This window comes from Engystomops pustulosus, chromosome 4 (assembly GCF_040894005.1).
Source record: "Engystomops pustulosus chromosome 4, aEngPut4.maternal, whole genome shotgun sequence".
In the NCBI taxonomy this organism is placed as follows: domain Eukaryota; kingdom Metazoa; phylum Chordata; class Amphibia; order Anura; family Leptodactylidae; genus Engystomops; species Engystomops pustulosus.
This window is the reverse complement of record NC_092414.1, coordinates 214,774,265-214,790,603: the sequence shown is the minus strand read 5'-3', so window position 1 is coordinate 214,790,603 and position 16,339 is coordinate 214,774,265. Positions and strand designations below refer to the sequence as shown.

The 16,339-nt window shown below is 48.4% G+C and overlaps 3 non-coding genes across 3 annotated transcripts; all 3 read right to left on the bottom strand.

Moving 5' to 3' along the window:
* Positions 1-6,335: 6,335 nt before the first annotated feature.
* Positions 6,336-6,406, bottom strand: TRNAG-GCC (transfer RNA glycine (anticodon GCC)). The gene has a single exon. It is a non-coding gene; the product is annotated as a tRNA-Gly (tRNA).
* A 2,151-nt stretch (positions 6,407-8,557) lies between these two features.
* TRNAG-GCC (transfer RNA glycine (anticodon GCC)) lies at positions 8,558-8,628 on the bottom strand. The gene has a single exon. It is a non-coding gene; the product is annotated as a tRNA-Gly (tRNA).
* Positions 8,629-9,746: 1,118 nt separating this feature from the next.
* On the bottom strand, positions 9,747-9,817 carry TRNAG-GCC (transfer RNA glycine (anticodon GCC)). Its single transcript has one exon. It is a non-coding gene; the product is annotated as a tRNA-Gly (tRNA).
* Positions 9,818-16,339: the final 6,522 nt, after the last annotated feature.

The window sequence follows — 16,339 nt, the reverse complement described above, 5'->3', positions numbered from 1 at the left end:
TCGTTTGAATATTTCACCTAGGAATAATGGAATAGCATAGTGGTTCTATTTTTAATTGTTTTTACGGAAATGGTTCCATGATTAAGAGCGACAGTATGGGGCATCCATATTGCACTGCTATGATTGCAACTTCAGGTCTCCAGCATGGCGGCGACAGATGGGCCGTGTTCCACTATGTATCTGGTGAAACACCTGAAAATTCTGCCTGACACAGCTCGTTTGATAAGGGGACCATGTATGGAGGCAGTGAACTAGTAGTAGATTAAAGGTGCTGCAGTTAAAACTATGTTAGTTGGATCTTGGGATGGAGCTGGCGCTCCGCTGCCAGGCGAGCTTTCGCCAATCCAAGCCCCTGTCTCTAGGCTACTCCCCAAACAGCACTTCTAAGAACCTTTTGTATAAGATCAAGTGTAGTAGCGTTCTTATAAGTTTGGGATATGGCGGGTGAGGGGAATGTAAACAGATGCGCAAGAAGCGCTGAAACAATATTGGTAAATGATAAAAGTTTGCCAGTATATTTTGTGGATTACACAGCAGGGTGGCGACAAAGTTAACAAGTTTGATGTGGAATGCCCTGTAATAGCTCTTGGGCGGTGTGCCTTTTATCGCCTAGGCTCAGCAGTTTGAGCACCGCCTGCTGTCGCTTAGCGACGGCACTGCTGCTGTGCCTAGAGCTACCGACTGATGGCGCCATGCCCACGGATGGTAGTTCAGAGGAGGAGGAGGTGGAGGAGGGGTGGGAGGAGGAGGTATAGTAGGCCTTTGAGACCTGGACCGAGGTAGGCCCCGCAATCCTCGGCGTCGGCAGTATATGACCAGCCCCAGGGTCAGACTCGGTCCCAGCCTCCACCAAGTTAAGTGTAGTAGCGTTCTTATAAGTTTGGGATATGGCGGGTGAGGGGAATGTAAACAGATGCGCAAGAAGCGCTGAAATAATATCGGTTAATCATAAAAGTTTGCCAGTATATTTTGTGGATAACACAGCAGGGTGGCGACAAAGTTAACAACTTTGATGTGGAATCCATGAAAACAACCCAAATTTCTGCCTGACACACCTCGTTTGATAAGGGGACGATGTATGGAGGCAGCTATATGGACGACTTTTGGAGGTAGCAATTGGAGACAACGTGTGGAGGCTGCTATGGAGACAATTTAATTTGGATAGTGCCTGTATGTGGCAGTCCAAAAAAGTTTTCAAACCAGAGGAGCAGGTAGGTGGCCCTCCAGAAAAATGAAATAGATTGAGTGCCTGTATGTGGCAGTCCAAAAAAGTTTTCAAACCAGAGGAGCAGGTAGGTGGCCTTCCAGAAAAATTGAATAGATTGAGTGCCTGTATGTGGCAGTCCCAAAAATTGTTTAAAACAGAGGACCGGGTAGGTGGCCCTCCAGAAAAATTAAATGCATAGAGTACTATAGCTAGAGCCAGTGGGCCCTGTCAAAAAATAGCCAGTTTCCTCTGCTTTAGTGTACAAAGAGGAGGAGAAGGAGGAAAATGAGGAGGAGGAGTGCATAAATTATTCAGGTTGAGTTTCCTTCACCTGGTGGAGATTGGAAATTATGAGAAATCAAGGCTTTATTCATCTTAATAAGCGTCAGCCTGTCAGCGCTGTCAGTCGACAGGCGTGTACGCTTATCGGTGATGATGCCACCAGCTGCACTGAAAACCCGCTCGGACAACACCCTAGCGGCAGGGCAGGCAAGAACCTCCAAGGCGTACAGCGCCAGTTCGTGCCACATGTCCAGCTTTGAAACCCAGTAGTTGTAGGGAGCTGTGTGATCATTTAGGACGATGGTATGGTCAGCTACGTACTCCCTCACCATCTTTCTGTAAAGATCAGCCCTACTCTGCCGAGACTGGGGACAGGTGACAGTGTCTTGCTGGGGTGACATAAAGCTGGCAAAAGCCTTGTAAAGCGTACCCTTGCCAGTGCTGGACAAGCTGCCTGCTCGCCTACTCTCCCTCGCTACTTGTCCCGCAGAACTACGCACTCTGCCGCTAGCGCTGTCAGAAGGGAAATACTGTTTCAGCTTGTGCACCAGGGCCTGCTGGTATTCATGCATTCTCACACTCCTTTCCTCTCCAGGGATGAGAGTGGAAAGATTTTGCTTGTACCGTGGGTCCAGGAGAGTGAATACCCAGTAATCGGTGCTGGAAGAAATTCTTTGAACGCGAGGGTCACGGGATAGGCAGCCTAGCATGAAATCTGCCATATGCGCCAGAGTACCAACGCGCAAGAATTCACTCCCCTCACTGGCCTGACTGTCCATTTCCTCCTCCTCCAACTCCTCCAACTCCTCTTCTTCTGCCCATACACGCTGAACAGTGAAGGACTCAACAATGGTCCCCTCTTGTGTCTCGCCAACATTCTCCTCCTCTTCCTCCTCATCCTCCTCCACCTCCTCCGATATGCGCTGAGAAACACACCTAAGGGTGCTTTGGCTATCAACAAGGGAATCTTCTTCCCCCTGTCTCTTGTGACGAGCGCAAAGCTTCCGACTTCATGCTGATCAGAGAGTTTTTCAACAGGCCAAGCAGCGGGATGGTGAGGCTGATGATGGCGGCATCGCCACTGACCATCTGTGTTGTTTCCTCGAAGTTACTCAGCACCTGACAGATATCAGACATCCACGTCCACTCCTCATTGTAGACTTGAGGAAGCTGACTGACCTGACTACCAGTTCTGGTGGAAGTTGACATCTGGCAGTCTACAATCGCTCTGCGCTGCTGGTAAACTCTGGATAACATGGTTAATGTTGAATTCCACCTCGTGGGCAAGTCGCACAACAGTCGGTGAGCGGGGGAGTTGGAGGCGGCGCTGCGCTGCCCTGAGAGTGGCAGCATCTGTGCTGGACTTCCTGAAATGCGAACAGATGCGGCGCACCTTCGTGAGCAATTCAGACAGATTGGGGTATGTCTTGAGGAACCGCTGAACTATCAGATTTAACACATGGGCCAGGCATGGCACATGTGTCAGTCTGCCGAGTTGCAGACACAACCATGCCTGCCGTTGTCACACACAACCATGCCTGGCTTCAGGTTCAGCGGTGCCAGCCACAGATCAGTCTGCGCCGTGATGCCCTGTAATAGTTCTTGGGCGGTGTGCCTTTTATCGCCTAGGCTCAGCAGTTTGAGCACCGCCTGCTGTCGCTTAGCGACGGCACTGCTGCTGTGCCTAGAGCTACCGACTGATGGCGCCATGCCCACGGATGGTAGTTCGGAGGAGGAGGTGGAGGAGGGGTGGGAGGAGGAGGAGGCATAGTAGGCCTGAAAGACCTGGACCGAGGTAGGCCCCGCAATCCTCGGCGTCGGCAGTATATGACCAGCCGCAGGGTCAGACTCGGTCCCAGCCTCCACCAAGTTAACCCAATGTGCCGTCAGCGATATATAGTGGCCCTGCCCGGCAGCACTCGTCCACGTGTCCGTGGTCAGGTGGACCTTGTCAGAAACGGCATTGGTCAGGGCACGGATGATGTTGTCTGATACGTGCTGGTGCAGGGCTGGGACGGCACATCGGGAAAAGTAGTGGCGGCTGGGGACCGAATACCGAGGGGCGGCCGCCGCCATGAGGTTGCGAAAGGCCTCGGTCTCTACCAGCCTATAGGGCAGCATCTCCAGGCTAAGCAATCTGGAGATGTGGACATTAAGGGCTTGGGCGTGCGGGTGGGTGGGTTGCACTATATTTCCTTTTCCGCTCCAGCGTCTGGGGTATGGAGAGCTGATCGCTGGTGGATGCTGTGGAGGATCGTGGAGGCGACGATGGGGTTTATGGGCCAGGGTCCTGGGCAGGGGGCTGACTATCAGCTGACACAGGGGAAGGAGCAGTGGTGTGCACGGCCGGAGGTGAACGGGCTTGGTGCCACTGAGTGGGGTGTTTAGCATTCATATGCCTGCGCATACTGGTGGTAGTTAAGCTATTAGTGGTGGAACCCCTGCTGATCCTGGTTTTGCAAAGGTTGCACACCACAGTCCGTCGGTCATCCGGTGTTTCCTTAAAGAACCTCCAGACTTCTGAAAATCTAGCCCTCGCCACGGGAGCTTCACTACGTGAAACATTTGGCGCTGATGCACCAGCTCTGGCCCTGTCTCTCCGTCTGGCCACACCACTGCCTCTTCCAACCTGTTCTGCTATAGGACTCTCCTCCGTCTCAGAAGCACTGTGTTCACCCGGCCTCTCAACCCAGCTTGGGTCTGTCACCTCATCATCCTCCGATCCCTCAGTCTGCTCCCCCCTCGGACTTCCTGCCCTGACAACAACTTCACCACTGTCTGACAACCGTGTCTCCTCATCGTCGGACACCTCTTTACACACTTCTTCCACTACGTCAAGAAGGTCATCATCACCCACAGACTGCGACTGGTGGAAAACCTGGGCATCGGAAAATTGCTCAGCAGCAACCGGACAAGTGGTTTGTGACTGTGGGAAGGGTCCAGAAAACAGTTCCTCAGAGTATGCCGGTTCAAATGCCAAATTTTCCTGGGAGGGGGCAGACTGGGGGGGAGGAGGCTGAGGTGCAGGAGCTGGAGGAGTGCCGATTTCGGTGACATGGGTGGACTGCGTGGAAGACTGACTGGTGGACAAATTGCTCGAAGCATTGTCGGCAATCCACGACATCACCTGTTCGCACTGTTCTGGCCTCAACAGTGCTCTACCACGAGTCCCAGTAACTTCAGACATGAACCTAGGGAGTGTAGCTCTGCGGCGTTCCCCTGCTCCCTCATCAGCAGTTGGTGTCTCACCCCGCCCAGGACCACGGCCTCTGACCCCTGCAGTAGTTGGACGCCCACGTCCTCGCCCTCGTCCTCTACCCCTAGCCCTCGGGTTAAACATTTTGAAAATGAAAGTTATAACTTTAATTTTTTTTTACTTTTTTTTTGTGTTTTTTTTGTGTTTTTTTTTTTGGTTTTTTTTTTGTGTTTTTTAGTTTTTAAAACCAAACGATGCTATCCTATTGCTATGGCTATTTTCTAGCCAACTATGAAAGCACACTACTATGCCAGATGAGATGACGCTGAGTTATGAAAAAATCAACGTAAAATAAAAAGTAAATGGCAGACTGTGCCTAATTGAAATCCAACCCCTAATAAATTATCCCACTTCGGTCTTTGCAATGGATATGTGCGTCACTAAGCGCTAAACACAACGGTCGCAAGTCTCACTGCAAATTCCTCACAATATGGTAGTAGATGCACTGCAGCAAGTACAGCCACCAGCAGATCAACCAGAAATCAAATATATAACGCTATTGTAGGCCTAGGTAAGCTCTTTGTATTCTCCTATGGCTATTTTCTAGCCAAGTATGAAAGCACACTACTATGCCAGATGAGATGACGCTGAGTTATGAAAAAATCAACGTAAAATAAAAAGTAAATGGCAGACTGTGCCTAATTGAAATCCAACCCCTAATAAATTATCCCACTTCGGTCTTTGCAATGGATATGTGCGTCACTAAGCGCTAAACACAACGGTCGCAAGTCTCACTGCAAATTCCTCACAATATGGTAGTAGATGCACTGCAGCAAGTACAGCCACCAGCAGATCAACCAGAAATCAAATATATAACGCTATTGTAGGCCTAGGTAAGCTCTTTGTATTCTCCTATGGCTATTTTCTAGCCAAGTATGAAAGCACACTACTATGCCAGATGAGATGACGCTGAGTTATGAAAAAATAAACGTAAAATAAAAAGTAAATTGCAGACTGTGCCTAATTGAAATCAAACCCCTAATAAATTGTCCCACTTTGGTGTTTGAGGTGGATATGTGCGTCACTAAGCGCTAAACACAACGGTAGCAAGTCCCCCTGCAAATTCCTCACAATATGGTACTAGCTGCACTACTAGTGCCAGCAAGCCCAGCCACAAGCAAACAAACAAAAAAAAAAGTATAACGTTATTGTAGCCCTAAGAAGGGCTGTTGGGTTCTTGTAGAATCACTCCTGCCTAACACTATTCTAATAGAACACCCTAACGCTTTCCCTGACCAGCAGCAGCTCTCTCCCTAGCGGCATCCAGACACAGAATGATCCGAGCAGCGCGGGCAGCGGCTAGTCTATCCCAGGGTCACCTGATCTGGCCAGCCAACCACTGCCATCGACGTGTAAGGGTACCACGTCATGCTGGGTGGAGTGCAGAGTCTCCTGGCTTGTGATTGGCTCTGTTTCTGGCCGCCAAAAAGCAAAACGGCGGGAGATGCCATTTTCTCGAGCGGGCGAAATATTCGTCCGAGCAACGAGCAGTTTCGACTACGCTAATGCTCGAACAAGCATCAAGCTCGGACGAGTATGTTCGCTCTTCTCTAATCACAAGGAAAGAAAAATAACAAAAAAAAGTTTGACTGCATTGGCCGGGAATCGAACCCGGGCCTCCCGCGTGGCAGGCGAGAATTCTACCACTGAACCACCAATGCTTGCCTTGCTTTTAGGTTGCTGTTTTTGGAAGCCAATCGTACTGACCACACGGAAGGCATGGGCTTCAAAATCTGTAAATGTCATTTTCCATTCATTGAGATACCATATACTGCTACATTAATACATACGTTTACTACAGGTTTCACATTTGTCACTATCCATAACATTTAAAACCAAAAATCCCCCCCCCCCCCGAAAAAAAAAAAAATCATTGTTCTTGCCTTGTGAAATGAAAAAAACTCAAGGAGCAGAGGCGTAAGCCCAGTTCTGATTGATTCTGGTCCCAGAGGCAGTTGGAATCAGATGATCACACAGGTCATCAGTGACTCTGAAAATAGACCCGACTTAAGACAAATGACCGGTTAGATATATTGATGACTGGCTGTAGCTCCCGGCGTTGCACAGGATAGTAAATAACTGCTCTTAGCTATAACAAAATAGAATGGGTTGACAACATATCTTTTATAACCGGTCTCTGAGCGTCATTGACCATCTCTTTCACTGACTGTCCATTTTTTATAAACTTTTTTGTAAGTAACTGTCTCTTTCAGTGACTTTCTGTCTCTGGCAGTCTCTTTCAGTGACTGTCTGTCTCTGGCAGTCTCTTTCAGTGACTGTCTGGCTCTGGCAGTCTCTTTCAGTGAATGTCTGGCTCTGGCAGTCTCTTTCAGTGACTGTCTGGCTCTGGCAGTCTCTTTCAGTGACTGTCTGGGTCTGGCAGTCCCTTTCAGTGACTGTCAAGTGACTGTCTCTGACACGCTCATTCCAATGACTGTCTCTAACACTCTTATTCTGGTATCTATCTCTGACACTCTCATTCCAGTGACTGTCTCTGACATTCTAATTCCAGTGACTGTCTCTGACGCTCTCACTCCAGGGACTGTCTCTGACAATCTCATTCGATTGACTGTCTCTGACGCTCTCATTCCAGTGACTGCCTCTGAGACTCTCACTCCAGTGACTGTCTCTGACACTCTCATCCCTGGAACTGTCCTGATGTTCTCATTCCAGTGACTGTCTCTGAGACTCTCACTCCAGTGACTGTCTCTGACGCTCTCACCCCTGGAACTGTCCTGATGTTCTCATTCCAGTGACTGTCTCTGAGACTCTCACTCCAGTGACTGTCTCTGACGCTCTCATCCCTGGAACTGTCCTGATGCTCTCATTCCAGTGACTGTCTCTGACGCTCTCATTAGAGTGACTGTCTCTGACGCTCTCATTCCAGTGACTGTCTCTGACGCTCTCATTCCAGTGACTGTCTCTGTCTACGAATGTCTATGGGGAGATTTATCTAAAGTGTCAGAGCAGAACTTCTCTAGTTGCCCATGGCAACCAATCAGAGCTCAACTTTTATTTTCCACAGCTGTTTATAAAATTACAGCTGATCTCTGATTGGTTCCATGGGCAACTGGAACAGTTTTACCTCAGACATTTCTGATAAATCTCCCCCTATCTCTGTCTCTATCCATCTTACCTCACACATAAACATCTTATAGTCATTGCCTGTAGTAACCAATCACATCTCAGAGCTCATATTAATGACCTGTGGCAGAACAGAAACTATTCACAGCTCAGCTTCCAACTGCCACAGCAGCAGCATTTCATGAAATGAGTCTTTAAATGGGCTGTCCAAGTGTTTAAAAAACATATTGGTAGGGTGGGGGGGGGGGTTACCTTCTCCGGCACTCCTATTGTCCCATGCCACTGTCCATCGGTGCCGTGCCCCTGTATGTTTACAGAGGCCGGCATGCCCGGCTCTCACTATGTCCGCTCCGCTATGTCCGCCCATCTGCTGCCACTGATACACATTGAAACTAATGCTGTACCAGGCGTGGCAGGAGGGGGTGGTGGCCATGGCAGGCCGACGGAAGTTGTTGGAGTGGGCATGGACAGAGGCACGTGACAACAGGATCCCCGGAGAAGGTAACTACGAGTTTCAATTTTTCCTACAGCCTCCCCAACCCCCCACCAGGGAACCTATTTACTATTTTAAACAATCCTTTAATCAGACTTTATCTTCAAATAAAACACAATTTATTCATTAGAACTTTTTTCAAGAAGTTTTCCAGTTTAATGAAATCTCAGATGAATTTGAAGTAGAAGTTTTATAAGCATCACAAGGAAAGAAAAATAACAAAAAAAACTGTAACTGCATTGGCCGGGAATCGAACCCGGGCCTCCCGCGTGGCAGGCGAGAATTCTACCACTGAACCACCAATGCTTGCCTTGTTTAAATTGGCTGTTTTTGGAAGTCAATCATAGTGACCACATGGAAGACTTGGGCTTCAAAATCTGTAAGTGTCGTTTTCCAAAAAAAAGAAAAATGCTTTCCTTCCAGTGACTGTCTCTGATGCTCTCATTCCAGTGACTGTCTCTGACGCTCTCATGTCAGTGACTGTCTCTGATGCTCTCATTCCAGTGACTGTACCTAACACTCTCATGCCAGTGACTGTCTCTGATGCTCTCATTCCAGTGACTGTCTCTGACGCTCTCATTCCAGTGACTGTCTCTGATGCTCACATGCCTGTGACTGTTTCTGACACTCTCATTACAGTGACTGTCTCTGACCCCTCATTCCAATGACTTTCTCTGACACTCATCCCTGGAACTGTCCTGATGCTCTCATTCTGGTGACTGTCTCTGATGCTCTCATTCCAGTGGCTGTCTCTGACCCTCTCATCCCAAAAATTGTTTCTGAGACTCTCATTCCAGTGACTGTCTCTGACGCTCTCATTCCAGTGACTGTCTCTGATGCTCTCATTCCAGTGACTGTCTCTGAATTTCATGAAATGAGTTCTTAAATGGGCTGTCCGAGTGTTTAAAAAACATATTGGTAGGGTGGGGGTGGGGGTGGGGGGGTTACTTTCTCCGGCACTCCTATTGTCCCATGCCACTGTCCATCGGTGCCGTGCCCCTGTATGTTTATAGAGGCCGGCATGCCCGGCTCTCACTATGTCCGCTCCGCTATGTCCGCCCATCTGCTGCCACTGATACACATTGAAACTAATGCTGTACCAGGCGTGGCAGGAGGGGGTGGTGGCCATGGCAGGCCGACGGAAGTTGTTGGAGTGGGCATGGACAGCGGCACGTGACAACGGGATCGCCCGAGAAGGTAACTACAAGTTTCAATTTTTCCTACAGCCTCCCCAACCCCCCACCAGGGAACCTATTTACTATTTTAAACAATCCTTTAATCAGACTTTATCTTCAAATAAAACACAATTTATTCATTAGAACTTTTTTCAAGAAGTTTTCCAGTTTAATGAAATCTCAGATGAATTTGAAGTAGAAGTTTTATAAGCATCACAAGGAAAGAAAAATAACAAAAAAACTTCAGACTGCATTGGCCGGGAATCGAACCCGGGCCTCCCGCGTGGCAGGCGAGAATTCTACCACTGAACCACCAATGCTTGCCTTGCTTTCCAGCTGCTGTTTTTGGAAGTCAATCGTACTGACCACACGAAAGGCATGTGTTGAATGTAATTTTCTATTCATTAAGATACCATATACCGCTACATTGATGCATACGTTTACTACAGGTTTCATGTGTGTCCTTCATACGTTTGTCACTGTGCACAACATTTAAAACCACAAATTCCCCCCTCCCTCAAATCATTGTTGTTGCCTTGCCTTGAGTGACTGTCTCCAACTGTCTCCTTGAAATAACTGTCCGTCTCTGACGTTCTCATTCCAGTAACTGTCTCTGACGCTCTCATTCCAATGACTGTCTCTGACGCTCTCATTCCAGTGACTGTCTCTGACGCTCTCATTCCAGTGACTGTTTCTGACGCTCTCATTCCAGTGACTGTTTCTGACGCTCTAATTCCAGTGACTGTTTCTGACGCTCTCATTCCAGTGACTGTTTCTGACGCTCTCATTCCAGTAACTGTCTCTGACGCTCTCATTCCAATGACTGTCTCTGACGCTCTCATTCCAGTGACTGTTTCTGACGCTCTCATTCCAGTAACTGTCTCTGACGCTCTCATTCCAATGACTGTCTCTGACGCTCTCATTCCAGTAACTGTCTCTGACGCTCTCATTCCAATGACTGTCTCTGACGCTCTCATTCCAGTGACTGTTTCTGACGCTCTCATTCCAGTGACTGTCTGTCTCGGGCACTCTCCTTCCAGTGACTGTCTCCGAGTGTCACTTTGTCTATGGGGGATTTATCAGAAGTATCTGAGAGCAGAAGTGCTCTGGTTGTCCATGGCAACCAATCAGACGTCAGCTTACATTTCCACACAGCTGACCTCTGATTGGTTGCCATGGGCAACTGGAACAGTTTTACCTCAGATATTTCTGATAAACCTTCCCCTAACTCTGTCTCTCTGTCTCATTTCCTATAGTAACCAATCACAGCTCAGAGCTCATATTAATGTCCTGTGGCAGAACATCAATCAATCATGGCTCAGCTTCCAACTGCCACAGCAGCAGCAGACAGTGTCTCCTGTATATGGTGGGTAATAAGTGGATTTTGGAAAGTGAGGGGTGAAAATTTCGGCTCAAAATGTGGTCTTAGATGTTCCCTAACAGGCAACAACTGGGCAGAATTTGGGGATTATATACGCAACGCTACAGATTTCATAAGTTATTTAGGTTTTCGAAGATTGAAGAAATGTTGTCACTTCCTAATATGTGTGATGTCAATTGTCCTTCCTGCATCAGAGGAGAACCCAAAACATCCCATCAATGCTCTGTTATTATGTAGATGAGGTGTCCACATCCTCAACATGCAGAAAGGGACAACCTCATTACACGGAGATGTTTATGGGAAAACAAAGGGATACAAAGGACAAGGACCCTGAGGGCTAAGAAGGATGTTTTGTGTTTTTGACGAGATCCACTAAAGAACACATTTGATCGATGATCCACTGTTGTCAAGGGTTCTCCCATGGCCCTCTCTGTGCCCCAGCACCCCGGCAATCTCGCTTCTGTTTCGGCTCCGGTGGTTAGGCACCTCTCAGGGTGCGTGCGCACCAACTCCCAAAAACCAGCGCACCAATGATTTGTGCTGGCCATTCACTGAATTCCTGTTGGGGCGGCCTCTTCCTGCACACCCTGCCAGACCTTTGTGCCTTATAGCCATTGAGAAGGCTTGGTCCTGATGCCCTATATTTACTCTGCAATTTCCTGTTGTGACCCCAGTTCTGTTATTGTCTCCGATCCCATGCTGCCTGTCCTGACCTACCGCTACGTCCCCAACTATTATCCTGTGCTGCCTGTCCTGACCTACCGCTACGTCCCCAACTATTATCCTGTGCTGCCTGTCCTGACCTACCGCTACGTCCCCAACTATTATCCTGTGCTGCCTGTCCTGACCTACCACTGCGTCCCTGACTCTGATCCTGTGCTGCTTGTCCTGACCTACCACTGCGTCCCTGACTCTGATCCTGTGCTGCTTGTCCTGACCTACCACTGCGTCCCTGACTCTGATCCTGTGCTGCCTGTCCTGACCTACCACTGTGTCCCTGACTCTGATCCTGTGCTGCTTGTCCTGACCTACCACTGCGTCCCTGACTCTGATTCTGTGCTGCTTGTCCAGACCTACCACTGCGTCCCTGACTCTGATCCTGTGCTGCCTGTCCTGACCTACCACTGTGTCCCTGACTCTGATCCTGTGCTGCCTGTCCTGACCTACCACTGTGTCCCTGACTCTGATTCTGTGCTGCTTGTCTTGACCTACCACTGCGTCCCTGACTCTGATCCTGTGCTGCTTGTCCTGACCTACCACTACGTCCCTGACTCTGATCCTGTGCTGCTTGTCCTGACCTACCACTACGTCCCTGACTCTGATCCTGTGCTGCTTGTCCTGACCTACCACTACGTCCCTGACTCTGATCCTGTGCTGCTTGTCCTGACCTACCACTACGTCCCTGACTCTGATCCTGTGCTGCCTGTCCTGACCTACCACTGCGTCCCTGACTCTGATCCTGTGCTGCTTGTCCTGACCTACCACTACGTCCCTGACTCTGATCCTGTGCTGCCTGTCCTGACCTACCACTGCGTCCCTGATTCTGATCCTGTGCTGCCTGTCCTGACCTACCACTGCGTCCCTGACTCTGATCCCGTGCTGCCTGTCCTGAACTACCACTGCGTCCCTGACTCTGATCCTGTGCTGCTTGTCCTGACCTACCACTACGTCCCTGACTCTGATCCTGTGCTACTTGTCCTGACCTACCACTACGTCCCTGACTCTGATCCTGTGCTGCTTGTCCTGACCTACCACTACGTCCCTGACTCTGATCCTGTGCTGCCTGTCCTGACCTACCACTGCGTCCCTGACTCTGATCCTGTGCTGCTTGTCCTGAACTACCACTACGTCCCTGACTCTGATCCTGTGCTGCCTGTCCTGACCTACCACTGCGTCCCTGATTCTGATCCTGTGCTGCCTGTCCTGACCTACCACTGCGTCCCTGACTCTGATCCCGTGCTGCCTGTCCTGAACTACCACTGCGTCCCTGACTCTGATCCTGTGCTGCTTGTCCTGACCTACCACTACGTCCCTGACTCTGATCCTGTGCTACTTGTCCTGACCTACCACTACGTCCCTGACTCTGATCCTGTGCTGCTTGTCCTGACCTACCACTGCGTCCCTGATTCTGATCCTGTGCTGCCTGTCCTGACCTACCACTACGTCCCTGACTCTGATCCTGTGCTGCTTGTCCTGACCTACCACTACGTCCCAGACTCTGATCCTGTGCTGCCTGTCCTGACCTACCACTGCGTCCCTGACTCTGATCCTGTGCTGCTTGTCCTGACCTACCACTACGTCCCTGACTCTGATCCTGTGCTGCCTGTCCTGACCTACCACTGCGTCCCTGATTCTGATCCTGTGCTGCCTGTCCTGACCTACCACTGCGTCCCTGACTCTGATCCCGTGCTGCCTGTCCTGAACTACCACTGCGTCCCTGACTCTGATCCTGTGCTGCTTGTCCTGACCTACCACTACGTCCCTGACTCTGATCCTGTGCTACTTGTCCTGACCTACCACTACGTCCCTGACTCTGATCCTGTGCTGCTTGTCCTGACCTACCACTGCGTCCCTGATTCTGATCCTGTGCTGCCTGTCCTGACCTACCACTGCGTCCCTGACTCTGATACCGTGCTGCCTGTCCTGACCTACCACTGCGTCCCTGACTCTGATCCTGTGCTGCTTGTCTTGACCTACCACTACGTCCCTGACTCTGATCCTGTGCTGCCTGTCCTGACCTACCATTGCGTCCCTGACTCTGATCCTGTGCTGCTTGTCCTGACCTACCACTGCGTCCCTGACTCTGATCCTGTGCTGCCTGTCCTGACCTACCACTGTGTCCCTGACTCTGATCCTGTGCTGCTTGTCTTGACCTACCACTGTGTCCCTGACTCTGATCCTGTGCTGCTTGTCCTGACCTACCACTACGTCCCAGACTCTGATCCTGTGCTGCTTGTCCTGACCTACCACTACGTCCCTGACTCTGATCCTGTGCTGCTTGTCCTGACCTACCACTACGTCCCTGACTCTGATCCTGTGCTGCTTGTCCTGACCTACCACTACGTCCCTGACTCTGATCCTGTGCTGCTTGTCCTGACCTACCACTACGTCCCTGACTCTGATCCTGTGCTGCTTGTCCTGACCTACCACTACGTCCCAGACTCTGATCCTGTGCTTCTTGTCCTGACCTACCACTACATCCCTGACTCTGATCCTGTGCTGCTTGTCCTGACCTACCACTACGTCCCTGACTCTGATCCTGTGCCGCTTGTCCTGACCTACCACTACGTCCCTGACTCTGATCCTGTGCTGCCTGTCTTGACCTACCACTACGTCTCTGACTCTGATCCTGTGCTGCTTGTCCTGACCTACCACTACGTCCCTGACTCTGATCCTGTGCTGCCTGTCTCGACCTCCTGCCTGTCCACGATCTTGCCTTACCACTCTGTACTACACCTTGGTCGCCACCATGGACAAAGTCGTGCCTGTGGAGTGACCTGGTGGTACCACGCCTCAGCAAGTCCGACCCGTTTTGCGGCGGCCTATGGTGAAAACCGGGTACCACTTAGACTATGCTCCCTGCTGTTGGCTTACGTCATCATCCGGGGTGGTCCAGTGGGTCCACTACCCCTGATCCTGACAACTGTTTCACATCAGGTTTACAAGAGTTCCCACTATATCATTTCTAACTACATCTAAGGCCAAAAGCATGGATGATTCTCCCTGGAAGAAGACTCCAACACAAAGACCTTCTGAGGCTCTATGAGTTGAAATGACTCATAATGTGAAGTCAACCTGGTTGTCACTTAATGGAACTATGGAATTCCAAGGTTTCATTTCATAGAGAAAAAGTTTGGGAACAAAAGACCACCAGAACTCAATCTCAATTGAAAAATTAAAAAGGTCAATAAAACCAAAGGTGTCTACAAGAGTGGTGGATGATTCTAATAGGGGGCAGTATTATAGTAGTTATATTCCTGTATATAGGGGGGCAGTATTATAGTAGTTATATTCTTGTACATAGGGGGCAGTATTATAGTAGTTATATTTCTGTACCTTGGGGGCAGTATTATAGTAGTTATTTTCCTGTACATAGGGGGCAGTATTATAGTAGTTATATTCCTGTACATAGGGAGCAGTATTATAGTAGTTATATTTCTGTACCTTGGGGGCAGTATTATAGTAGTTATATTCCTGTACATAGGGAGCAGTATTATAGTAGTTATATTCTTGTACATAGGGGGGCAGTATTATAGTAGTTATATTCTTGTACATAGGGGCAGTATTATAGTAGTTATATTCTTGTACATAGGGGGGCAGTACTATAGTAGTTATATTCTTGTACATAGGGGGGCAGTATTATAGTAGTTATATTCTTGTACATAGGGGCAGTATTATAGTAGTTATATTCCTGTACATAGGGGGCAGTATTATAATAGTTATATTTCTGTACCTTGGGGGCAGTATTATAGTAGTTATATTCCTGTACATAGGGGGCAGTATTATAGTAGTTATATTCTTGTACATAGGGGGCAGTATTATAGTAGTTATATTCCTGTACATAGGGGGTAGTATTATAGTAGTTATATTCTTGTACATAGAGGGCAGTATTATAGCAGTTATATTCCTGTGCATAGGGGGGCAGTATTATAGTAGTTATATTCTTGTACATAGGGGGCAGTATTATAGTAGTTATATTCCTGTACATAGGGGGCAGTATTATAGTAGTTATATTTCTGTACCTTGGGGGCAGTATTATAGTAGTTATATTCCTGTACATAGGGAGCAGTATTATAGTAGTAATATTCTTGTACATAGGGGGGCAGTATTATAGTAGTTATATTCTTGTACATAGGGGCATTATTATAGTAGTTATATTCTTGTACATAGGGGGGCAGTATTATAGCATTTATATTCTTGTACATAGGGGGGCAGTATTATAGTAGTTATATTCTTGTACATAGGGGGCAGTATTATAGTAGTTACATTCTTGTACATAGGGGGCAGTATTATAGTTGTTATATTCCTGTACATAGGGGGCAGTATTATAGTAGTTATATTCTTGTACATAGGGGGCAGTATTATAGTAGTTATATTCCTGTACATAGGGGCAGTATTATAGTAGTTATATTCCTGTACATAGGGGGCAGTATTATAGTAGTTATATTTCTGTACCTTGGGGGCAGTATTATAGTAGTTATATTCCTGTACATAGGGGGCAGTATTATAGTAGTTATATTCTTGTACATAGGGGGCAGTATTATAGTAGTTATATTCCTGTACATAGGGGGTAGTATTATAGTAGTTATATTCTTGTACATAGAGGGCAGTATTATAGTAGTTATATTCCTGTACATAGGGGGTAGTATTATAGTAGTTATATTCTTGTACATAGGGGGCAGTATTATAGTTGTTATATTCCTGTACATAGGGGGCAGTATTATAGTAGTTATATTCTTGT